At 35.5% G+C, this 16,111-nt stretch overlaps 1 long non-coding RNA gene across 1 annotated transcript in view; it reads right to left on the bottom strand.

Annotated features, from left to right (window-relative positions):
- Window positions 1–4,945: 4,945 nt before the first annotated feature.
- LOC127844674 (uncharacterized) overlaps window positions 4,946–16,111 on the bottom strand; it is a 51,385-nt gene continuing 40,219 nt past the window's right edge. The window contains exon 3 of the long non-coding RNA XR_008032863.1: window positions 4,946–7,958. This is a non-coding gene — a long non-coding RNA (uncharacterized LOC127844674). The remainder of the gene's footprint in view (window positions 7,959–16,111) is intronic.

Below are 16,111 nucleotides of genomic sequence, written 5' to 3'. Positions count from 1 at the left end.
TTCTGGTTATCATATTAAATAAAGTGTCACCAGCGTCTGCTGACCAAGCTGCACCACTACGGCATACTCGGCCAGACCTTGGAATGGATCCGAGCCTTCCTTACAGATAGAACACAGCGAGTTGCTGTCGACGGAGCAATCTCAGATCCCGCCCCAGTAGTCAGCGGAGTGCCCCAGGGAAGCGTTCTGGGACCGATCCTCTTCCTTGTTTACATTAACGACCTACCCCTTACAGTCTCCTCCAAGACCAGGCTTTTCGCAGATGACTGTGTAGTATACAGAGAAATATCCTCGGAGCAGGACAGTGAAGTGCTTCAGGAAGACCTCCGTCGCCTATGGGACTGGGAGAAGCTCTGGGGTATGTCCTTTAACCCAGAGAAGTGCTGCATTTTGCGAGTGTGCAGAAAGCGATCACCACTCCTGTACAGTTACACCCTCAAAGGCCACACGCTTGCATGTGAAGACGCATCCAAATACCTTGGGGTGGAGCTAACAAAGGACATGTCCTGGAAGCCACATATCCAACAAGTGATCAAGAAAGGCAACAGTTCCCTTGGCTTCCTACGCAGGAACTTACGGATAGGCAACAAAGAGGTAAAAAGTGCAGCATACTTTTCCCTCGTTCGCCCCAACCTAGAGTACTGCGGCACTGTGTGGAGCCCATACCATAAGGAGCAGATCCACGACCTGGAGATGGTCCAAAGACGAGCAGCCCGCTATGTGACGAACAGATATCACAATACTAGTAGCGTCACATCAATGCTCGAACACCTACAGTGGGAAACTCTAGAGTCCAGAAGAACCAAAGCCAAGCTGACAATGGTCTACAAGATAACCAACGACCTCGTGGACATACCAGTCTCGAAATACCTTTCCCCTGGCTCAAGCCGGACACGAGCAAACCACTCCATCAAGTTCCTGCCATTATCGACATCCACTTCATACTATCGCCACAGCTTTTTTCCAAGCATCATTGCCACCTGGAACAACCTACCAGCCTCCATTGCTGAATCCCCCGACTTGGTATCCTTCAAGCGTGGGCTAGCAACAACCAGATTCTGAATAAGTTGTCAGCTCCAGCTACAAAGTAACTCCTAATGACCCCTTGTGGCTGTGCCGGTTGAGGCTCAATCCTCTCAGCGGCCACCGTAGCCAGAGAGGCATGAGGGAGAAGGGCGAAACGTAGCTGGTGTTCTGCTTTACTTTCCTTCTGTCTTTTAACTATCAAGCTCTTCTTACTTTACTGTCCCTCATTCTTTATTCTTATTCTTTCACCACCCGTCGCATAATAATCATGCGTGATTGCAGCGATGTACAATGTAGATGTATATGTAGATGGTAAAAGATTAGAACCACATATCGATATTTCTGTAAAGATGAATATAAAACGTTCCGACCATAATTTTGCAACACTCACTGTATATATAGTGACTTGTCTCGAAAATATATTGCATTTACCTTTTGATAATCCAAACGTTGCTTTTATCCATTACTGTGATGATAAATACAATCCAGAAAGACAATAACATTGGAAGCATAATTATTGTCATTCGGAATTGTATTTCTTTTGCTGTTTATTCCCGTGTAACAGTTTTGGAGGTTTTTTTCCTAGAAATTTAGTTTGCAAACATTTTCGGTGCAATGTCGTACCTTAGTGTACCGGTTACATTCCACAAGTTGTTTTTTTTTTACACAAAATGCCTGAATAGGGCAGTGTGTTAGGTTCATTGTTTTGTTATTGTAGTTGTTTGTTTTTTATCTTTAACAACACCGTGCACTGGTAGCGTTATTAGCAGAGACATGCGGGAGTCTTCTTGAAACATACTGTACTGGCTAGTTTCAATTATGGGACACACCACTTCTCCAATAGAATCGATGATGTTTAAATACATTTAAGTTATATTTGCAGTTTCAGTTATTAACTGTTTTGTTTTCTGATAAGGATATGATATCCCAGACGTTAGTTCCTGTGCTGTCTTTTTCCCTCTAAACAAACAGACATATAACACCAAGGGCTTATATCACTTTTCATTATTGTGTATAAAATACAAAATACCACACACAACTGAAATATTTTATATAACCCATATAAGCAGTATGATTTCCTTTCTAAATGTAATAAAAACTTAATTTTCAATCATGAATTAGTAGTTTCAGGAAAACAGGAAACCAAGAAAAAATGTGAAACCAACAAAGGCATAGAATTGTGAAATATGCAAGCCAGAGTTCTCGACTTATGATTGTTGAACGCTGCACTTCTATACACCACAACCTACCTTTGTTTGAAGTTTGATGTAAATGGGTCTTATTGTAATTACGTTATGACCCGGACAATAAAAAAGTGAGATAAATAAAGTAATGAAGGGGCTATAGCTATAGTTCTTGTGCACTGAACTTCTCATCAGTGAGATCTATCCATATATGCATATATGAAGTTTCATGTGAATAGGTGATATAGTTAAAAGACTAATACTCCGGACAAAGTACTGGAAGCTGCCCGACCCCAGGCATGACATAATTAATCCCTTAATATGGACTCCATTGGTCATTGTCGACTCGGGTGCTACTTACCTGTACCCCGGGTACTCTTAAGTATACTTACATGTACCCCGGGTACGGTAAATATACTAAATCGTACCCGGTCGATATTAGACTGTACTCGAGTTGTATTCCCGCCTAAAATCCTATGTCGTAAAACGCGCTACCGATTATCTTAAACAAACTTCTATTTAAAAAAAAACTGCCTCAACATGCTTTGTGAGTATGAGTTTCGATTATATAGAGGCCATTTTACAGAAAATTGACATAAATGTGAATATATTTAATTAAAAACAAGATGTGTTTGTGAAACACAATGTCCCCCTATATGACGTTTGACCTTGAAGGATGACCTTGACCTTGTAAAGGATGACCTTGACCTTTCACCACTCAAAATGTGCAGCTCCATAAGATACACATGCATGCCAAATATGAAGTTTCTATCTTCGTGAAACACAATGTCCCTCTATATGACGTTTGACCTTGAAGGATGACCTTGACCTTGTGAAGGATGACCTTGACCTTTCACCACTCAAAATGTGCAGCTCCATGAGATACACATGCATGCCAAATATCAAGTTGCTATCTTCAATATTGCACAAGTATTCATAAAATAAGCAATTTGGGCCACATATATTTGACCTCTGACCTTGAAGGATGACCTTGACCTTTCACCACTCAAAATGTGCAGCTCCATGAGATACACGTGCATGCCAAATATCAAATTGCTATCTTCAATATTGCAAAAGTATTTATAAAATAAGCGATTTGGGCCTCATATATTTGACCTCTGACCTTGAAGGATGACCTTGACCTTTCACCACTCAAAATGTGCAGCTTCATGAGATACATATGCATGCCAAATATCAAGTTGCTATCTTCAATAATGCAAAAGTATTCATAAAATGAGCGATTTTGGCCACATATATTTGACCTCTGACCTTAAAGGATGACCTTGACCTTTCACCACTCAAAATGTGCAGCTTCATGAGATACACAAGCATGCCAAATATGAAGTTGCTATCTTCAATATAGCAAAAGTTATTGCAAAATGTTAAAGTTGGCGCAAACAGACAGACCAACAGACAGGGCAAAAACAATATGTCCCCCACTACTATAGTGGGGGACATAAAAATAGCCGACAACGACCGATTAAGCTTTAAATTTCCCGGGTACGTTTTAGTATATTTACCGTACCCGGGGTACATGTAAGTATACTTAAGAGTACCCGGGGTACATGTAAGTAGTACCCGAGCAGACAATGACCAATCGAGCCTTAATATGCCCTGTATTTGACAGACATATAAAAGAGACAAATGGAAAGGATGAAAAAAACAACACAGCAGTAATTAGTTTTATCAGAGACATAGTAACAGAGATAGGCAGCTCGCCAAATATCGGCAAACTCTCGCGCATCCAGTGGTTTTGGCGAGATAGGTTTAAACGCGCAACTGTTTGACGGTTGCAACGGTAGTAAACACGCTTATCAACATTTCTAAAACTCGCTTTCGCATTCCAGTGTTTGCAATTTGAAACAAATATGTTATGTATTATTAAAATGAGAATGTATGCGGTATTATCACTCAACGGTAATGTGTCAATTAAAATAAATCACATGCCGCATTGTTTTATTAAGCGATTTTATCTGGCTCCAGTTTGAAAAAAAAACACAATTCTTACCGGTATATAAAGATGGCCTTTGTAATGAGATAAAGGAGCGATAAGAATCTTACGACAAACAACTAATAATAGGTTGTTTTAATTAGATTTTTGTTTTTCATTTTAATTGCATTTTTCAAATTTGAATAATCCGAATGCCATTTACCTGTAGTATAATTTGAATAAAGCTCTGAACAAGTTTTTCTTCTTATGGAGAGAATCTGTTCTTGGTCTGCTCTAATCTGCTGTTTGTGTTCTTTGCTCTCTTAAATTACTGCTCAATTCAATGCACAATTTTACCAATAATAAATAACATTACAACCTAGAGTATATGTATAGAAATCTTCAGACCCGTATACTGTGCCATTCTCCGATATTTAGCATATCAATCAAGTTATTAAGTGACTTTTCTGTTTATCTTCAACATGTCTTAGGCGGATTTTGTGTCATGGGATGAAGAGGATGAACATTGTGATAGTGAATTTGTTGAGGACATTAATCAGTCCGTTGTGTATGAGTGCCCAGAATGCAAAAAGTTAATGAAAAGAACATATGGATTCCATGTGTTGTTAAAAAGCACAATCAAAACTTTAAAAGTATGTCCCCTTATGTACATAATGATAACTAAATGAAATGTGTTCCGGCTTCTACAGAGGAGCTTATGCAACCATTTATGTGATACAGTCTCTAAGTAAACCTGAGACTGTAGTAACAATTTTAGTCTGTGCAATAAAAGAATGCATGAACATAGTTTTTACAATTTAATGATATTTCATCAAAACTTCATCATTCATAAACACATATCAATACAACTGGCATAAAAAATAAGCAATTTATTACACGTATTAAGCAAGTTGTTGATATTACAAAATTAATAACATATCGGGAGAAAACAGCTAATATTCTGCAGTGATGCAGGCAACAAACATGTAAGCATAAGAGCCATTATCGTATGGGGCAGGGTATTAATGTTGCTGAAGAAAATTCATAATCACATAAGAATTTTTCATCATGGAGATTGGACTATAAATGCGACTGAGAGTGTTAACATGTTTTTACCAATAGTCATGTAAGGAAAAAGCCCCGCCCCTTGGTGGCCATGTTTTTCATGATATCATTGGGACACTCTATAGTGTTAAAAAGGTTTTTCGAATCCCGGACAATCGCTCCTACGGACAATCGCTCCTACGCTTAATTTGACAAGGCGGACAGTCGCTCCTACGATGTTTTGACAGGGCGGATAGTCGCTCCTACGATGTTTTGACAGGGCGAAAAGTCGCTCCTACGATGTTTTGACAGGGCGGACAGTCGGTCCTACATTATTTTGCCAACCCGGACAATCACTCCTACATTATTTTGTCAACCCGGACAATCGCTCCTACATTATTTTTGACTCCACGGCAAAACATATTATTCGCTGATCAAAGGCTTACACCTATAATTAACCAACAATTAAAATTGCCAACCTGTTAACAGAAAGCCAATTTAACATGAGGCGATCAATTTGATTTTAATTAATTAATTTACTTACTGACAAACTATGTTACAGTTTGTCGATTCTGTAAATATAAGGTAGTTATAAGGGCACTTTGGACAATGGTTCCTACATTATTCCTATCAGGGACATTCGTTCCTATATTACATTTATTGGAATAAGTGCCATTTTGCAAATGGAATAAACATAAAAACCGCATTAAATCAATAATTGCTATAACAACAATGGTAGTATCAATCGATAATGACCACTTTGACACCTATGATGTGCGAACCGTGCATAAAGATTACAGAATGGCGTCACATTAAAGGGGCCTTTTCACAGATTTTGGCATGTTTTGAAGTTTGCTATTAAATGCTTTATATTAATAAATGTAAACATAAAATTTTAAAAGCTCCAGTAAAAAATAAAATTTAAAAAAGGAAAACAAAAGTAGCCCGCAGCAGGACTCGAAGTAAAAAACGCATTAGCCAACTTAGCTATCCTGCCAAGGATACATAAGATGCGTATTTTATACCTTATATCATCGTAGTTTCACAAATTTAAACGACATCACTAGAACTTTCCAAATTATTCAATCGCTTCGCGTTGCAACGCTTTATAATTTTTAGGTTTTTAAATCGTCAAAAGATGCATATAATGGCTATATTAGACCATGGCAAATGTTCAGTAATACTGTTTCCTCACAAATATCATAACTAAACCGAAAATTTGCGAATTTGAAACAACTTTTCTCAATTTTGTCAATTTACCAAACCGTCAAAAGATCCCTTTAAAGTGAATTAAGGTTAGTAAACAATTGGCTAGGTCATTGTTTTCACATTTGACCCATTGATTGATATGACACTGAACAATTTCTTAATCGGCATTTCTATGATTATTAAAATAGTGTGTTAAAGTGATACTGAACAATTTTTGTATGTGTTGAATTGTAATATATTGATAAAATGTTATATGTATATGTTACAATAACACAAAATAGACAAGAACAATTATACATTGAATACAAAATTCATGAAATGCAACATGCTGGCAAATTCAAATGTACAGACATTTTCGATTTCAAATTTAAATATCTGGCTTATTTCGCATTTTTCGACACAAGTTGGCAATTTTAATTGTCGGTTAATCATAGGTGTTAGCCTTTGATCGGCATACACTACATTTTGCCGTGGAGTCCAAATAATGTAGGAGCGACTGTCCGGGTTGACAAAATAATGTAGGAGCGATTGTCCGGGTTGGCAAAATAATGTAGGAGCGACTGTCCGCCCTGTCAAAACATCGTAGGAGCGACTGTCCGCCCTGTCAAAACATCGTAGGAGCGACTGTCCGCCCTGTCAAAACATCGTAGGAGCGACCGTCCGCCCTGTCAAATTTAGCGTAGGAGCGATTGTCTGTAGGAGCGATTGTCCGGATACCAAGTTTTTCTATAGCTATATATAGACATATAAGGAAAAATGCCCCACCCCCTGGTGCCCATGTTTTTGAACCAACCGGAACCATTTTTGAACTTGCCCAAGATATCATTTTGACAAATCCTCTGACCAAGTTTCATGATGACGGACAATAAACCGGAACAATTTTTTAACTTGTCCAAGATTCCATTTGGAAAAATGTTCTGACCAAATTTCATGAAGTTTGGACAATTAATGTGGCCTCAAGATTGTTTACAAGGCAAATGTTGACGCCACACAACACGCACTCCACGACTGCCAAAAGGCGATCAAAAAAGCTCACCATTAGCACATTGTGCTCAGGTGAGCTAAAGGGCAAAAAGATAATCACTAGAAATTTGTTCCCACAAAAAATGGTTCTGGGCAACTTCCTAACCATGAACATATTCAGTAGTGTGTCCTGCTTCATTAACACATACTTTCATCCTTAAATATGTTTTGCCATGCTTTGATCTGAATGTAAAAAGCGAATGTCCAGGTCTCTAGCGTGCGTATTGACAATAAATTGCTTTGGATCACTTCGTTCAGTATGTAACACTCAACCCTGATAGGCACAGTGATCTCAACTTGGCAGACTCCAACGGCAGCTGAGTCTGGTTCTGTTGTTGACGATGACTAACCACTCTGAGTTGCTTTGTCTTCATACAATGCAGTGTTGAGAGAAGTATCATCCTCAGTTCTCAGTTATGGATTCATCCTCATCGAGCAGGAAACCATCCTCAAGCGCTGTTGGGGATGATTCATCATGTCGAGAAGGCTTGTGCTTCTTCTGCACCCCATAACTCAGTCACTCCCTCCTGGGCATGGCCAAACTGAAAATACAAATGAGCGTATCAGATGAACACCAAATAATATGAAATGTATTATATGCTATTCTAAATTTAGATAAAACAAGAGATGTGTTCATCAGAAACACAATGCCCCCTACTGCGCCGCAATTTGACCTTTGACCTTGAAGAATGACCTTGACCTTGAACTTCCACCACTCAAAATGTGCGGATTCATGAGATACACATGCATGCCAAATATCAAGTTGCTATCTTCAATATTGCAAAAGTTATGGCCAACGTTAATTTTTTTTCGGACGGACGGACAGACTGACATACTGACAGTTCAACAGCTATATGCCACCCTACCGGGGGCATAAAATATAAAGGCCTCATGGAATTTATAAAGAAGGCACATAAGCATGCAATTTATAATGTTTCATATGTGAATTATTTTTCTTTCTATCAGCATTTTAACCATTTTAACCCAACAACATTCAGGCTGTTTAGTTGACTTCACAGTTACTGCATAATGTAATAATGGGAATTTCTCCATAAGATATAACAGACTACTGCAGTTGACGGCCAGTTACCTTTAAAATAGGATTTATGTGTGTTACATGAATATTGTAACTTAAAAACTCTTCCATTATACAAAATTCCTTTTCTTGTAATAGAATGAGCTTCATTTTTATAAATTCATTGTCATATTTCAGCAAATGAACACAGAAAGACAATAAACAACCAATCCACCATTTACACCACACAATAACTGGTAATAAGACAAAATGCTGTCTTATTTCCAGGTATTGTGTGGTATTTAATATTACCTGAGCTAAGACACCTTATTAAATTATCTTCCTATATTATAAATTGATCAACAAGCACCTGTTTTAAATTAAATTTGATTTAATATTCCTTGATCAATGGATTAAAATTAAATTATTAATTAAATTCTTATCTTAATTATTAAATGACTCTTGTTTTAAAACTAAATTTATAAATTAAATCATATATTAAATGATCAATTTATTAAAACTTTCCTTAACTTATAAAACTGAAGCACTTTTTTAATTAAGCACATTCTTCGATGATTTTAACTACACAAAATAAACAAACCATTATTTATACTAATTTACACAAAGTAAGATTGTGAATGAGAATGAAGTAAAATTATAAATGTTTAAATTATTATAAAAAGTTGATTTAATTGGGGAGGGCTAATCTCTTATCTGGCACAATACTGTGTCTGCCATTATAACTTTGATAACATCAAATGATATACATCACCATTCGGTGGACGGACGGACTGACCGACATGTACAAAAAATCTACCCCCTCTTCTTTGAAGGGGGCATAAATATGGGAAACCATAAAACTATTGAAATCAGAAATTTGCTTATATATAAATGCATTATATATTATAGATTGATTATTAAATGAGGCATGTATTAATACGTCTTGCTAATTACAGCATTTAAACTTAGAGCAGATAATATAAAGATTTTTTAGAGAGTAAATTTTCCCCCCACAACTAAAATTTTGTACATAACATCTAACTGTATTTTTTTCTTTATCAATTGCGGATTTTAAAAATTCACTTAACTTTGTTAAAACAGAAAGAGCTTTCTCTTACATCATACATTCTCACAAGTCATATATTTGTACAAAATGCATAAACATATTTTTGGTGTTATTTTGATGCATGTGTATTGTGTATTTATTATTATGGTAGTTTGATGTTTAGATGTATATGCTTATGTCGCAAATAAACTCGCTGTTCTGTTCTGTTAATTTTATAATATTGGGATTTATTGTGCTCGAATCAAAGTCAGGGGAAGTCTACACTGTGTATTAGCAACCTGCTGTGTTGATCACTATCTTATTAGCTCAATACACAGGCACCTGGCTACTGTACTGGAAAAATTGGATTTACTGCCAAAATAACTGATTTCATTTATTGCTAAATTGTTGTGTACCTTAAAAAAACTTCAATAAATAGTAAAGGCTCTACCATTGTCTTATATTTATACCGTTTGAAAAAGTTAATGACAATTATTGCAAGCGTCCGTTTTATTTACCATTATTATTTTAAATAAGCGTTCAATGGCAAATAATACAGGTAAAATCATTATTTGATGTGGATATCAGTACAGTTAATAAATGTTAATAAATGTCTATATATTCTAAGCATAGCATACGCAATTGTATAATTCCGAACTAATATAATTTACTTAAATATGATCTAGCTAGAATCAACATCAACATGGATCAACATCACAGTTGTACTTTTTATTTAGTTTTCAGTAATCTGTCTTTGAAATAGTGGTAGCCTTATTAAAGACAGCGCTAAGTGTAAAGTGGAGATTAAGAAATAAGATCTATTGCATCGCACTGGCGGTATAGCATATAGTCTTAAATAAGACACATTTAAGACATGGATAAAATACAAATATGACACATATGAATCTTTCATTTCTTCAAAAAATAAGCACATAGTCACATATAAATAAAACACATTTAAGACACAGAAACAATATGAATAAGACACATTTGAATCTTTCATTTCTTAAAAAAAGCATGTGAATCTTTAGAATACAATATAAAATAACATGTATTACTGACACATTATTCTCAAACAACATGTTTAATTAAAAAAATGTATCCGTACAATACTCAATATCCTTTTACAATGAGTTTAACAAGTTTTCTTTAATGACCGATTCATCAAAGAAACACAAATTCCCAACCATTAACAACATGTTCAATAAAAAAAAAAATGTTTCAGTACAATACTCAATATCCTTAAAAAATATTGCTCAAAAATCTGTTTTACTATATAACGTCTTGCATTTTTACCTATGGCATTTTTACCACTTTACCTCTGGCATTTTTACAGCTGGCATTTTTACCTCTGGCATTTTTACCTATGGCATTTTTACCTCTGGCATTTTTACGGCACACCATATAAATGGGTCAAAAAGTAAATTTCAGTAGCGTTAAAGATCTATATAATAGCAAATTCAATAAGAAAACTGTATTGATATGACAGAAATTAAAATTCAAGTATGAAATGTGTCCACTTAATCAAATTCTAGTATTTAAATGGGTCCAGTTTATAAAACTTCTTGTATTGAAATGGGTCCACATTCTCAATGGTATCGTATACAAATGGGTATGCTTTAAAAAAAAATCTTGTATCAAAATGGGTCTACTTTATCAGAGTTCCAGTATAAAAATGGGTCACATTTCGCAAGTCTCAGCGGAACACCCCACCCCCCGGGTTTAATGTCCAGGTGTTTGTTACCCCTCACAGCAATTGCTAGGGAGGGGGGGCTACATCTTGTTCGGATTACAATAATTTTAATGTTTAAGTGGTCATTATTTTATGTTATTTTCTATTGATGCAAAGAAATACTTAAATTACTTCCCAAAATGTATAATATATTATAACATCATTATTTTTTTGCAAGCATTCCCCACACATTTGGCAACGTCAATATGGTGAAATAATCAAAAATAATATTTTCATGATATTGTTGAAAACACAATAAGAATCTTTTATTGACATACCATATATATATATATCGCTCAAATCAGCCAATGGAATAAATGAAGTGTCTTTATTTGTGTCTAGCCGCAGGAAATTTTATTGGACAGTCTGTCTTACAAAGGTCAGGTTAGGTGAAAAGCTGGCTTAGACAGCTTCCACGAGAAAGTACAATTGAAACATATACATGTAACTGTTAAGCATGTGCTAATTATAGCAAACAACAAAACCTGCATATTTAATTGGCTCTGGAGATAATCTGTCTACTGGGGTCAGTGATGTCCCCCAATAGCTTATCTTATCAGTTAATTTATAAACTGCAGTGTGATGGCTCTTATAATGAAGTGAAGCAAAATGTCTGTGTCACAAAAGAATGTTACTCTCAGTTGCAACTGGGTAGACATGTGGTCAATTACTCGAAAAAAAATCAATGAAATTAATGATTTTAACTTATTTTTTAACATGATTAATGTTTTTTTTCATTGATATATTATTAATTGGTAATCTCAACCAAAGTGATCAAATTGATTACAAATGTATTAATTCATGCATTTAATAATATTTGGGCTTCTAGACCCTTAATCAACCACTGTTCATCTATAAAAAAAAATCCTATTCTTATTAAGGGTGTCACGATACGCTCCCCTTCATTACTATACGTATCGCGGTACAGTGTGTACGATACAATACGTACCGGGATACGTATTGTCAGATGGAAACAACATACAAACCATTTTAAACCATTTTTTCAATTTTATTTAAAGACCTCTACATACATTAATTTCTTTAATTTGTAAAAAATGTAATTTTATTTTAAATTCATATTCATGATTACAAAATTTGTCATTTAAAAATGTGATATGAGATGATATTGGGAGATTTTCCGTTGACATTGATCCAATTACTGTGCCACATATTTTATTGATTGCGCCAATGGAATCTTTCTTGCCGCGTATTGTTACAACATCCAAACATTAAAAGTTTACTTGGCGTGTTGGCACATATGAAAAATGCTGTACCGTACCATACGCACTCGAAGGCGTATCATGCACCGTACTGAGAGGAGACTATTACGATATACCGTCCCACAGAGTACCGTGACACCCTTAATTCTTATCCTATTAACTTGCAAAAAAAAAAAGGTTGCATGGTACTGCACGATTATTGCATTTAATGTTCATGGGCATTTGAAAAGTGCGGTCACTCATTCAACTTCTATGAGAAAGGAAAGAAAATGCCAGAGTCTCTCCACTGGTGCAGAAGTTGCATGAATTGCTTTTTCAAAATGTAACTTGTATACATGGGTTAACATGGTTCACTAAAATTCTCATGAAATCAATTATTTGACTGATTACTTAACTGTTCCCACACCGAATTAAGCTCCAACACTTATTTTTTGCATAAATGCAGATCATCAATGCAATAGACTGTATTCGTAACTCCACTAATCGTTAGGTACAATAAACTTTTTACCATAATGACCCTAGTGTCACATGAATATTCTGGTACCGTACTTACTTAGTTTGAACAAGACTATTTCCAAGCAATATGAGTCCAATACCGATGAAACTCCACCATTTTCAGCAATATTTCTAGTCTATTTGTTGCCATACCAATCAGAATTATTGACATTGGAACACAATGAATTGACATGCATAATCTCCATGTTGCCTTCTATCCATGTTTCAAGTTTCATGAAAAAATATGTAGAACTTTTAAAACTATCGCAGGATCCACTATTTTCAGCAATATTTCTAATCTATTTGTTGCCATAGCAACCAGAATTCTTGACGTAGGAACAAAATGAAATGACGTGCATAATCTCCATATTGCCATCTATCCATATTTTCAAGTTTCATGAAAAAATATGAAGAACTTTTAAAGTTATCACAGGATCCAGAAAAGTGTGACTGACTGACAGACAGAGCAAAAACCATAAGTCCCCTCCATTTTCACCTGTAGGGGGAATAACAATACGCATTCCCGTGGATCTAGGTCAATTTTATTTGTACCTCATGTAAATTAGCGGAAAAACCAGTTGTAGGCAAGTTCCAAATAAGAACTATTGTTCAGACTTAATCCCTTGAAATACCCCTCGGACCGAGAGCTATCAGAGATCTACACCACTTGAGTAATTAACTACATTATAAGTTGGCAAGTATCTGATGTTGTTAATGTGTCATTTGTCTTCATGAATTGAAATTGAATCTGCTTTTTGGTCAAAAATAATCATAAAATAATAATGAGTAATGACCTCTTGTAGAGGTAATCTATAAAATTATTATTTAAGTAATACAAAAGCTATAATTAATGATCAATCCATGATTAATGAAAAAAGTATTCAATTAATAATCATGATGATAACAGATTAACAATTATGATTACCCCATGTCTGCTACTGGCAACTTATTGAAAATATAACCCCATTTCTCAGGTAAAAAGTTTTATCAACTCATCAAATAATTATGAAATGGTATTTGTACTAAATACTTCAGGTAAAAATGAAAGTTAGATTTAAAATTTGACATTTGCACAACAGTAGATAGCAGCTTGTGCTTCAGTGATGTGAGACACAAAGAAACTATTATCAAGCACGTGCAATACCCTTAATGTTTTGAAGCATATTTAATTTGCATGAAATGTACAACTCTTTTATCTTGAAATAATTAATGAGAAAATCAGAGCTTCCCTTGGCATTCTTTTTTGTATCTTCATCACACCCTAGGGTGAATTAAAAAGAGACAAAACAAAAACACACTTTCTGATAGAATATTGGAAATAGTGTCACAAAGCATTTGGAGAGAATGTTCAAAAGAAATTGTAAATACATTTTAAATGTTTATTTATGGATTATGATGAACAATTTAATGATCAATATAAAAAGTGCTTATGAAATGCTGGGAACAAATTAAAATGAATGTTGCCTGATTGAAATCCCATTGTGGTTTTTCCAGAGACTGTTTATCATCTTTGATGTGAGGTGTGAGCATTTAGAAGCCCTTAAATCAATTGAAAGTCTGTCACATTGAATCTTAAATTATGAGACTGAATATTGAATTGTGTAAAAGGTCCCTTTTTTGGGCTGGACTAAATGACTGCCAACTTATGACATTGAACAACAAGTTTTACTGTAAAGTGTCAAATGAGCAGTACAACAATTGGCCCAGTGACACCCCATTTGCACAAATATGTGTTTGGTACTTTTTCAATCATTTTTAACCCTAGCATTATAACTCCTTAGTCTGAAACTCCTAACAACAAGTATCGTTGAAAACGATGGATGCTCCCGATGATGCCCTTTGTCAATCTATGTGTTAATAACCACCTAAGAAAAATCTATTATTAGCCTCGGTGACCTTGACCCCAAATGACATCAAGCGTCATCAAAAGGTAGAGGTCTATATATGTAAGGTACCTACATGCCAAATATGTAAGAGATCAGTAAAATATTGAAGGCGCTTTGAAAAACTGTAACAAAAGTGTGACGGAAAAATATATAATTAGCCTCGGTGACCTTGACCTTTAACCCAGTGACCTAAAAACTCATCAAAAGGTAGAGGTCCATGCAAGGTACCTACATGCCAAATATGAAAGAGATCGGTAAAGTAGTGAAGGCGGATGGCCCTATGAGAAACTGTAACAAAAGCGTGACGGAAAATCTATTATTAGCCTCGGTGACCTTGACCTTGAACCCAGTGACCTCAAACCTCATCAAAAGGTAGAGTTCCATGCAAGGTACCTACATGCCAAATATGAAAGAGATCAGTAAAGTAGTGAAGGCCCTATAAGAAACTGTAACAAAAGCGTGACAGAAAATCTATTATTAGGCCTCTGTGACCTTGACCTTGAACCCAGTGACCTCAAACCTCATTAAAAGGTAGAGGTCCATGCAAGGTACCTTAGACATGCCAAATATGAAAGAGATCCGTAAAGTAGTGAAGGCCCTATGAGAAACTGTAACAAAAGCGTGACAGAAAATCTATTATTAGCCTCGGTGACCTTGACCTTGAACCCAGTGACCTCAAACCTCATCAAAAAGTAGAGGTCCATGCAAGGTACCTACATGCCAAATATGAAAGAGATCGGTAAAGTGTTGAAGGCGCTATGAGAAACCGTAACAAAAGTGTGACGGAAAGAAGTATGGAAGGAAGGAAGGACAAACTGGCCACTATATGCTCCGCTAACATTTTATTTCGGGAAGCATAAAAATATAACACTTGTTTAACCCTTTCACACACAAAAGCAAAGTGGAAGTGGCTTTGTGCAAACAGCATAACTTCAGAACAGCCTGTGAATAAAACGCAGGCTGTTCAGGTTTTATGCTGTTTGCTGCTCATCAGTATCTAAGGGTTGGAAATGAAGCCTTTAAAACTTGGATCTAGTAAGAAAGTTCTTGAATAAATATAACTTTCTAAGTGACTACGAATGCGTCAAAATACGTATCTAAGGGGTAAAGGGATACACAAAAAGTAAGGATTTGTAGTAAAAAACTAAGAAGATTGCCAGTAGTATTACAAACAAATAAAACTATGTATTTAAAACTGATAATATTGTCTTTGTGAAATTAATCTGCAGATTCATTAGCCCATTGTTCTTAATAATTAAATCAAACACAACTGATAGATTTACCATGCCAACACATTGTTTA

Source organism: Dreissena polymorpha, chromosome 9 (assembly GCF_020536995.1).
Source record: "Dreissena polymorpha isolate Duluth1 chromosome 9, UMN_Dpol_1.0, whole genome shotgun sequence".
NCBI lineage: Eukaryota > Metazoa > Mollusca > Bivalvia > Myida > Dreissenidae > Dreissena > Dreissena polymorpha.
This window is presented reverse-complemented; position numbering and strand designations above follow the sequence as displayed.